The sequence below is a fragment of the Galeopterus variegatus genome, unplaced genomic scaffold, assembly GCF_000696425.1.
Source record: "Galeopterus variegatus unplaced genomic scaffold, G_variegatus-3.0.2 Scaffold785, whole genome shotgun sequence".
In the NCBI taxonomy this organism is placed as follows: domain Eukaryota; kingdom Metazoa; phylum Chordata; class Mammalia; order Dermoptera; family Cynocephalidae; genus Galeopterus; species Galeopterus variegatus.
Genome location: NW_007726896.1, coordinates 299,594 through 310,801, shown reverse-complemented (window position 1 = coordinate 310,801; position 11,208 = coordinate 299,594). Strand labels below are relative to the sequence as shown.

Sequence of the window (11,208 nt, the reverse complement as noted above, 5' to 3'; positions counted from 1 at the left end):
TCGGATCTCACATACAGACCGGTTCCCGCTCACTGGCTGAGCGAGGCACGGGAGCAACACCGAGGGTTGCGATCCCGTTGCCGGTCCCCGGTCTGGTACGGGGGCAACACTGAGGGTTGCGATCCATTGCCGGACACGGAAAAAAAAAAAAAAAAAAAAAAAAAAAAAAAAAGTCATCTCATCAACAAATATGTTCAGCTAACAGAGCACCCAAACCTTTTCTATAAGCCATTTAAAATTAATCAGTTATAGGCACGAAACAGAGGATAGGATGCATAATTTACTGTTATAATATTAATTTTACTCACTGTGATTGAGATGGGAGCTTTAGTGAGATCTTTATTGAATGATTCTCAGGGAAATGATGGAAAGTCAGTAAATATTGGAAAAAATTCTTAGTTATTTTTAGCCATTTCGGTTGCAAGTTGAAATACTACTTAGCAGTAATTAGTAGGATAATAACTATGCATAAAACCTGCTTGCTCTGTATTTAAGTGTCTAGACTGACTGGATTTATATTTTTTTAAAATAGTGAGTGGAGATGAAAAATCTGCGATATTAACAATTGTCATAGGACCTTAAATTTAAGATAAAAATTCAAAAATTATATATAAATTTTTTTATTTCAGTGATTTGCTTGCAAAGTTCTTGTTGTAAGAACAGTTTCATGTTCAGCAGTCTCTAAATCCTAATTCAGTGTTACCCTTAATGATAAATGCTAATGTCTCCCATTGAGATCTATTTTAATCCATCTTCACACCTAAATGTTGTCTTTAAAATCACTTGAACTAAAAAAATCTATATGTAATTTGATCAAGGTTTTCTTAAAATTATTATTTTGGTAAAGTTGTTTCTCTTTGCTTTTTCATTTTGTTTTTGGGCTTCTTTCTGGTGCTTATCAAGGAACCGAGAGTTAAAATGGTCTCTTTTTCCTGTTGCCCAATCCTGTGTCAATCCAGGCTGGATTTGGCTTCTGACCTGGGTTGGAGTGGAGCTGGAAAGACAAGCATTTCCCAAAAGACAGACAGAGCCCTCTATGCAGTAGGAAGGTTGCTCATGACACTAAGAAAATCTTTACTCTGAATTTTCTTAGGAGCCTCAGTTCACTGCTCTACTTATGTGTGTGCAATTGTGAATGAGGAAGCAAGATTGAAGGTCAGAGTAAGTTTAAGAGGGAAATGACCACTTCCTATCTTACCTCAAGTGTATTTATCTCAATGATAGAGATAACCAAAGAAAAACTGATTTGTGTGTGTGTGTGTGACTGGTAAGGGGATCGCAACCCTTGGCTTGGTTTCGCCTGCATCGCGCTCAGCCAGTGAGCACACCGGCCATCCCTATATAGGATCCGAACCTGCGGCCTTGGCACTCCCAGTGCCGCACTCTCCCAAGTGAGCCACGGGGTTGGCCCAGAAAAACTGATTTTTAAATAAGCATTAATGTTGGCCCTTTGATTAAAGTTGTAAGTGTAATTTTCTAGATATCTCACGGGCAGTTGTAAAACATGATGAGATTGTAATAATAACTGAGTTTAAACAAGTGTTTTCCTGTTTGAGTCAGGCTGCTATCTTTGGAGAAATTTTTCTCAAGGAAACAGTCTTCATTTCTAAGCTTTGGCAAAAGAATTGCCTATTCTAATGTCTAAGGTCTTAAATTATTACATTATCTAAGGCTGTAGAGTCTATAGTGCTCAAAAGTGGACAGCTTATACAATGAATATTAATGCAGAAATTGATCTAAGAATCTGACCTTGTGGTATATGAATGACATTTACAATTCGTTTGCATCCTGACATGAAAAGTTGGATATTTAGAATTCCTTACTGATTGAATTAATTTATCAGTGGTGGCCATAAGTTTAAAAAAATTGTTTTTTAAATTTTATGGCATATTTCTAAAATAGGATATATCTTGACTCTAGTTTCTAGCAGGAAATAAATTACAATTTATTAAAAGTTTGATCATTGCATATATCTTTAGATAATTTCTGTTTTCTATGATAAGATTTATTTTAGCATTTAAAACAATTTCTTTGTAGTATCCAATAACTCCAATATTTGAAAAGTTTTATTCTCCTTTCAAAAAGTACCTACATTTTTTTTTGAGTGCCTGACTAGTACAGGGATCTGAACCCTTGACCTTGGTGTTACCAGCACCATGCTCTCCCAAGTGAGCTAACTGACCAGCCCCCAAAAGTTCCTTTTTCTTGAAAAAATTTTGAATATTTTCATTAAAAATGGAATGGTTTAATGAACATCACTATTCATTATTAGTGCCTTGACTCTCATTAATGATTATTTCCTTAAGAAAGAATCATATAGCTTTGTCTAATTACATGGCAGTATGTGAAGTTTATTTGTTCAAATGAAATATGAGGTAATAAAATATTACAATATGTAACAGTAAAAAAAGCATAAAATTCTGATTTGAGATTTAAGACATACTTTGATATTTTCAGCATTTGGTTTAGGAAGACTAAGAAAAGTCTCTTATGTAGACTCTATAAGGTAACTGATGCGTGTGTATATCTACCCATTCCACTTAGTATATTATGAACATCCTTCAATGTTAATAAATATTGTAAATAATAATACTGTGTATTATATAGTTTAAAATTATGTGTTATAATTATAATACATAACTATAAAAATTAAAGACTTTTCCATTATATGATAACTACAATAATGTTTTAAATTCCCCATTAGTGAAAACTTAGCTCTTTTCCATCTTTGCTGTTGTAAGCTGCACAGTGATGAACATCTCTGTAGATGACTGTTTCAGAATATCCTCATTTATTTTATTAGGATGAATAATTAGAAGATAAATTGTTAAAAGATACCTACATTTTCTTGTCTTATTTCATTGACGACAATTTTTAACCATTTTTTCTAAATAATGCTACTAGATGGCATTCTTATTCCAGTCTTTAATCGGATTCTTTTAGTGATTTTCCCTAAATATAAACCTGACTATTGTTTTGAAATACGTATCCTTTATCACTTAAAAACAGCATTGAATTATTAGTTAACTATGAAATGTTTTAAAAATCAGGAAAAATATTGAACTCTACAAATACCTTTTTAGCATCTCTCAAAAAGATTATATAGATTTTTCTCTTGTGACTTATTTATTTGATACATTATGTTAATAGATTTAAAAATGTTGAACCATCCTTGGTAATGTGAATCCTAAGAACTTGTTAAACAATGGAACCACTGAAAAAGTTTAATTTTAGATTTTTTTTATTGTTACATAGTTGATTGTACATATCTGAGGGGTACAGAGTTGAATATCATTTCCTGTGTGCACTATGTGTTGCTCAAATCAGGATAATTAGTATATTCATCATTATACAATATAATCACTTTTTGTGGCCCTATACCAATTCCTCCCTTACTCCCTTCCCCCTCCCCCTTTCCCACCTCTGGTAACCTCAGTTCTGTTCTCTCCTTTTGAAAGTTCAACATATTATTGTGATTGTTGTATCTTTCTTTCTTTTTAAATTTATTTGTTTATTTTTTAGCTCCCACTTATGAGTGAGGACATATGGTATTTCTCTTTCCATGCTTGGCTTATTTCACTTAATATGATTTTCTCTAAGTTCATCCATGTTGTGAAAATCAGACTTTGAAATAGAAAATTCTAGGTACTCGGATATCAATAGAGCTCTATAGACAACACTCTTATTTTGTTGTGATATATCTGCAATGTACAAATATTGACATTGGTGTGTATAGTCATTGTGCTTTTGTCTCCTTCACATAAACATTACACAGACTGTTGAAGACCTAGTATATTCTTGACAGATATTTTATTTCCACATGTATTAATTGATAGTTATCATGTTTGTAAATTTTAGCTTACCATTAATATAAAAGATGATCTATAATCTAATCTTTTCTTAGTACTTTCATAACTTCTGATAAAAGATTGTATACTATAATAAAGAAATAACCAGGAAGAGAAAGCTAATGAATGTTACCTAATTCTTTTTCTTGTTTTTCAAAAGGTGTAACTTGAAAAATTGCATAAGGAAGAATAAACACTTGATAAGAAAGTTTACTGCATATGTGTAATTAATGCAACAAATGTTTAATCCAAACGGCTTGATAAATAGTGTGATTAGAGAATGTAAAATAAAATATTTTATATATATATATAAAACAATTATATATATAATATATATATAGATATATAATATCTATATATATCAATATACAAAAATATATATATAAATATATATATAACAATTAATTATCTGAGTAGGGAGTATCTGTGAACAGCTAGAGATTTTTCATTTTCTGTTTTTTAAATGGTTTCTTTTTTTTAATTGAAGAGTTTGATAGCTAATGACATTACTTTTCTTCAGTGAGAACAGATAACTAAACTTTCGTTTTCCTTGGAGTAAGGTTTCTTGGCATAATTGACATTTTGAGCTATTTTTTATTGGTGGGGGGAGTGGCTGCACTGTGCATTATAGGATGTTTTGCAGCTCCCCTGACCTCTAACCACTAAATGCCAGTACCATCCTCCTAATGTTACAACCCAAATGTCTTCAGACATTTCTAATTTCCCATGGGAGACAAAATCACCCCCACTTGAGAACCACTGTCTCAGGAGGAGAGACATTCAAGAGTCAGTTTAATCGAATGGAAGCCTTTGAACAAAATGAAACAGGTAACAGATTCATCCGCTTCCTTGCACTTTTTGAGGGAAACCCAGGCATGCTCATTCTAAGGGTCTACATATTTTTCCATCTCTCTGTCTCTCCCTGCCCCCCTCTACTACCCGGTTTCTTTCACCCTTTCTCTTTTTCTTCTCTTGCTCTCAACACCTTTCTCACACATGACAAAATCTGTGATGCTTTTTTCTTTTCCTTTTAACACTTTTGTTAATAACTGGACATTTTGGGATCTCCTGGGGCTTACAGTATCAGTTGCCACTTTTCGCTGCACTGTTATGTACAGGCAAGACTGACTAGTGCGAATGGGAATATCCGTGCTCTCGTAAGGGGTAGAGCCAAGAGTCGTGCCCTGCTGAGGGCAGTCTGACAGGACACCGGGCTGCACGGATGATGGAATGCTTCAGAGTTGCCAGACAGAGAAGCAGGGAGGATAGTAGGTGGCTTTTTTACTCTTTTATATTAGAAACATAAATAACTACTCCAGTTAATATCTGCTTGAGATGGAGGGAGCCATTCTAGTTAAAGATGGTCATCTCGTATCAAGCCCTCTATTTTCCACCCTTTCTAAAATTTCTACTGAAAAATCCAAGGACTACAAAAGTGAGACGAAATATGTAGCTATGTAAATGTATTTCCATTGCCTTCCAGTCTTACCAGGTTTCTGTGAATACCTGGAGAAGTAACCACGCTAATGTTCTGCTGGGAAAAAGAAGACATTGCTGTAAATTTTTAGATGCTTGACAATTAGCATAAAAAGTTCAGAAATATTCCTTTCCTTTAATCCTGACATTAGACTTCTGAATTTTGTCCTAATCAAAAAAAAAAAAAACCCAAAATGGCAGAAGTGCACAAAAACAGTTATAAAAATGTTATTTTAATATAGTTTATAATAACAAAAATTGAAACAACCTAAATGTCCTCCATTAGTGGATTGAATAAATTATGGTATATGTATTATTGAGAAACGATGTTGCTATTAAAGTTATGTTGGAGAAAAAATTTAATAAGGGAAGATACTTATAATATATTAGGTATTAAAACATGCTACCAAATAATTTTGTAGGGAAGGTTAAAAATTATCATTTAAAATATCTATGGGTACATGACATGATACAATAATTACATATTAATATATTCTATATTAATAAGTGGCAAATTCAGGTGGTAAAATTTAATGTGATTTTTATTTTCTCTTATTTTCTAATAGGTATTTTATAAATTTCCCACAATGACCAATGATTCTTTTTGGAATACAAATAAAACAAAGGTTTTTAAAATTTAAAAAAATCTAGTGGGAAACTATGAAAAGAAATGCCAATGACAAGGATGTTTATGGTTTGCTAAATGCTTATTTCATTTGTAATCTTCTCTGATATTTTCAAAAGAACATGAACTAAAGAAAAAATTTTTAATCTCACATTTTTACATGTGTTACAGTAACACATTCACCGCCCTCCCAACACCTACACAACAACAACACACCTTCTGTTACTTAGAAGAATATTAGAAAAGTTTTAAATAAAACCTGAGAAAAATTACACACCAGCATTGTAGTTGAGAATGTTGTATAGTGAGTAAACAATTTCTTATTGGTTTTCTGAAGGGAAAGAAGCAAAAAATGAATACACATGAGGTTATTTGAGTCTAGACCAGAAATTCTTCCAGCTAAAGACACATGAATGTGGAAGAATTAATAGGTTGTGGTGGATCTGCGCTTTATTCAGGGACGATATTCCAAATATGTAACAATACACTTGAGATTTGGCATTCATACTGACAGGCCCATTTGTCTTTGTGAACTGATCATCCAAGAAGTGTCCAGAGAGAGAAAGAAGAAAAAATTAGGAGAAACGTGGTATTCAGAAACAAAAGAAAAAGATGTTTAAAAATATTCTTTCATCATTGCAGAGGTAAAAAGGAAGTACATCAAATTATTTGAGCCTCTCTCTCGCACTTAACTTAAGAGATTACAGGTTCATAATGCAATAATACTGCAAAATTGGAAAAGGGAGAAAACCAAAGTGCATGAAACATTTTAAAAATAGAAAACTGACTTCAGGAATATCTGTATGCCATGGTTTACTATTTTACTTCCGTAAGTGTACAATCTTACATGATTTTGCCCTTTATCTTTTTATCTTAATTTGTAATATAACACTTTCATTGCATAAAACATAAGGAAAACTGTCTAGTTTTAAATTTACAATCATTACCTCATCTCAAGTTTGCGGACTCCTTGACTTTAGTGACTGCACCTGCATATCAAGGGAAGTGGAGCCCTGTGGCGGTGCTCCAGAGCAGCACTCCCCAAATCCCACACAATGGAACAATCTAATCCTGGGGAATTTACAGAGAAAAACACACGACTGTCAAATCTAGGGGCGAAATGCTATGCACGATAGCCTCATTGTGGAGGGTCTCAGTACGCATCAACGTAAAAAGCTCTGAGAAAGCGAGGACCAAACAGACTTTGCTTAACTTTGTTTAACCTGGATTTCCAAAACATTGTTATACAGAAAACTTTTCTTTAGCAATGCCTGTTAACATCCCGTGGGCCAAGTGTTCTATGGAATACAGTTTAGAAAGCATGGGTCAGATAATTCAAACCTTAATAAAGTAGTTTAATTATTCAGATTATTTGGCTGCAAGTGTTCCCCTATCCCAAATGGTCAGTATTATCAGCATTATTACGCCATTTCACATGCTGGTCTCAGGTCAGCCCTGGGTTTCTGTATTTTTAAAAATCTCCCCCGGAAATTAGAATGCAGTGTTGGCCCTGGGAATCACTGCACTCAATTTAGAACAATGCCAGTATTATTACCAATATCTTTCTTCTTTCAGACATCTTTCTTTCTTCCCCTTCTCTGTCAATGCCTGTTGACTAGCTGCCATGGAGACAAATAGACCAAACAAATGCAAGGAAAGCATTCTGGAGAGTATATTCAATGGGGTTAGCTGCTGTCATTCTTAGACAGCAGTGGTGGAAACAAGTCCTTGCCAAGTAGATCAACAGAGCTAGTAAGATAGTGCAGAAACAGATAGAAGTCACTGCAAGTAAGGGCTTTCTTTCTGGTAAGAAAATCAAGCAGTCTGGTGATCTAGCTTCCCGTGTCTTCCCTAATGTGTCCATTTTCTGCACAGGTCCCGTTTCCACCCCATGTTCCTCCCTGTGGTCCAGTAGTCGACGTCCTCCCCCTTTTCTGCAGAGACCTCAGCACCACATCGATAGTGCCCGCAACACTGAGCACCTGGGCATTCCAGCTGGCCATGGGTGCCCAAGCAGCCTTTAACATCTTTGTTTGTGCCCTTGTAGTCGTCCCTATGAAATGATCTAATATGTGCCCCAGTGATGTGAAAACTGCTTGAAATGATCAACAGTGAATCACTCTCCAAAGCAGGGATGGTCCTTCCCACATGTGCCCTCTGCCCTTGAGATCAAGGTAGGATAGAAAAACACAGCAGTCACTACAAGAATTGCCGTATTTACTCATGTTTCCTTCCTTTTTGAATCCAGACCATTGTTTGGAGTGGGGGAGATTGAGTTTTCCCCACTCTTTTCTCTCCTCCCTGCCATTGTTTCCTGTTTGAGACAGTGACAGCTGCTGTGCTTAGGAAGCCGTCCCCAGTGGAGCTACCCTCCTCGCCCAGCAGACACGAAAGGGTGGTCAGCTGCTTGTCCTTCTGCTCCTGGGGAGTCTTCCTACTCTGCCCAGCCTCCTCCTCCTCCTCTCAGGTTATGTTTGTTGTTCTTCCAGCCTCTCTGGGGAAGCAGCGCAGTTGGCTGGCAGGTGCACAACTTATGCTTTAGGGAGCTGTAAACAGTATCCTGGACTTCTGTTTGCCTTCTTCTGCAGTGGGACCAGAGGTATTATATTCCCAACTCTGAAGGGAAGATGTTCAAGAAAACACTTGGAAATGCTCATATTGCAGCCCCTACCCCACACGCCTCTCTCCCTTCTTGTCTGTCTCTTTTGAAGCACTTTTACTCACGAGCAGTAGGTAGAAGAGCTCAATAAACCTGCCACCAATTGCTTTCCGCTTTGGGTTTCTTGGTGTTCTTTAGGAACTGAGATCCACAAGCTCAAACTTTGTGAATTCTTCCATAATGGGCAATGCATGGTCTATTTTAAGATTTAATGTATTATCAGGAGTTTATCTGTTTGTGTCTGCCTCCCCTTTCAGATGCGTGGACCCAGCACGGAGTGGGCATGGTATGGACACCCACGAAATATTTGTTAAGTTGAACTATTGAATCCCACTTTCATGTCAGCACCTCCAGAGCCTTGTCCTACCCTGCCCAGGAAAATTTTCTCTCTTTTCTGTGCTTGAATGATGTCTGGTTATAGCTCTATCACAGGCTTGGCTGTGGAAGGCCGCAGCTGTTTTCGCATTGGCCTTCCAAGCCAGGCGCGAGTGCCTCGAGGGCAGCGCAGCCTCGTCTGCCCCAGTGTCCTGCGCACCCCACCTGCCTCTGAGAGCGGCCAGGTGCCATGTGTGCAGCAGGGCCATTTACTCACAGCAGGCTTGGATGTGTAGGGGAACTGGGGCTAATTATTTCCTGCGTGCGATCTGATCTTCCTCATGAGCTCCACCCTACTGCGTTTGGGTCTGTAATGGGGTGGTGTGTGTGTGTGCATGTGCGAGTGTGTGTGTGTGTGTGTGTGTGTGTGTGTGAGAGAGAGAGAGAGAGAGAGAGAGAGAGAGAGAGAAACTATTTATAATCTAATTCATGAAACTACTCAATCTAGTAATTTAAAATTCTTTTTAGGTGACAATTTTTACAACATTTTGAAGAGCAGCTCCAACTCCAGTAAAAATGCTCATTTTGTTCTCATTTCACACCTGGACTGGACCAAGCTCAGCCATTTCTCAGACTTCATGGGTAGACCCGTACTCAGGTGTCAAACCTGCTTAGGCTGGCCTTTGGCTCTGCCTGGCTGTGGACAGAGCAGGTGCCTCTTTGCTGCGACGCCAGGTCAGCGGGCATTGCTGAACCCTGTTGTTTGTGTTTGTCATCTCATGGTGAGAAAGAAAAACTCCCTCCCTAGAAACACTTGATAGTGTAGGTGTGAACAACACACCACTCTTTCCTTGGGATTTTACAGATCTCATGTAGACTTCCATGTCAATAGCAAGTGCTGAACATTTTGTGATGTCTTCATTGTCTCCTTTTCCTTTAATAGAGAATCATTTAAAGAAATGGTTTCTTCCTCTTCCTAGTCCCCAAGCCAGACAAAACTCAACAGAGCTCTTCTGAAAAGAACTCTTCTTTTTATAAGCAATAGTAGAATATATTATGCCACCATGTAGGTTCAAATGTTGTTAAAAATAATCTTATAGAGTATGTGGCCAGATTTAGGAGGTTCTTAAAACGCTAAATGAGGAAGTCCTAGTATAGTGGAGGCTCATGCTGCTTGTGAGGAACAGACTCCAAAGCACTAGATAATATTTTTAAACTGCAAAAATTACCATTGTGGGCAATGAGGAATCGTTTACTTGAGGTGAGCAGAGTGCTTTATCCACAGTGATGATCGGCATTTGCTGCTATTACTGCTAATTCGTCTGTAAATGAACTCTGCTTATAAATTCTGATAGAAAATAGCTGAAAGGGGACAAATTTTTTTTCTAAACAGCTATGAGAGTTTGGTCCTGTATTAGCATTTACCTTGTTTAGCTTCCTGAGCTGTATCAAGCCTGTGTTTTTAACCAGAAAGAGAGTGAGCGAGCCAGCGTGCACTATTTTAAGAGAACAGAAAGTGAAGCAAGTCTTGTCTTAGTCCATTTTGTGTTGCTATAACACAATCCCACAGAGTGGGTATTCGTAAAGAAAATAAATTTATTTCTCACAGTTCTGGAGGCTGGGAAGTCCAATATCCAGGTGCTGGCATCTGGTGAGGACCTTTTGACTGTGTCTTCTCATGTTGGAGGACATCACATCTTGAGAAGGTGAACAAGAGAGCCAGCAAGAGCGGGCCGAACTCGCTTTTATAACAAACCCACTCTTGAGATAACAAATCTACTCCTGTGATAACAACATTGATCCATTCATGAGGGCAGAGCCCTCATGATCTAATCCCTTATTAAAGGTCCCATCTGTCAATACTGTTGCATTAGAGATTAAGTTTCCAACACATGAACTTTGGGAACACATTCAAACCATAGCAAGTCCCATCCCTGATCTACAAAGAGGGAAGCAGTGCTGTTGAGTGCGATGGTAATGCCTGAATAAGAAATCTCCCCAATTATTCTTTTTCTATTAATACATACAAAAAAAGAGAGGAAAATCTGTAGGCTTTTGACTTATTCAGTTATTAGAATGCCCTAGAGTGGACTGTGAATGATAATTCACTACAGGTCCAGATCTCTACCTACCTCCCCTGCAAAGCTATTACAAAATGATTTATGGTTGGGAGGAAATTGAGTGGTAACTATGTTGAAAACAAACTTGAAACATTAACAGTATGCAAATTGTTTTCCTGTTGATTGGAAATGACTATATAATACAATACAATCACCGTGACATGT

The 11,208-nt window shown here is 37.0% G+C and overlaps 1 protein-coding gene across 4 annotated transcripts in view; it reads left to right on the top strand.

Moving 5' to 3' along the window:
- Window positions 1-11,208, top strand: part of PDE1C (phosphodiesterase 1C, calmodulin-dependent 70kDa) — a 430,964-nt gene that overhangs the window by 289,651 nt on the left and 130,105 nt on the right. The window lies entirely within an intron of this gene.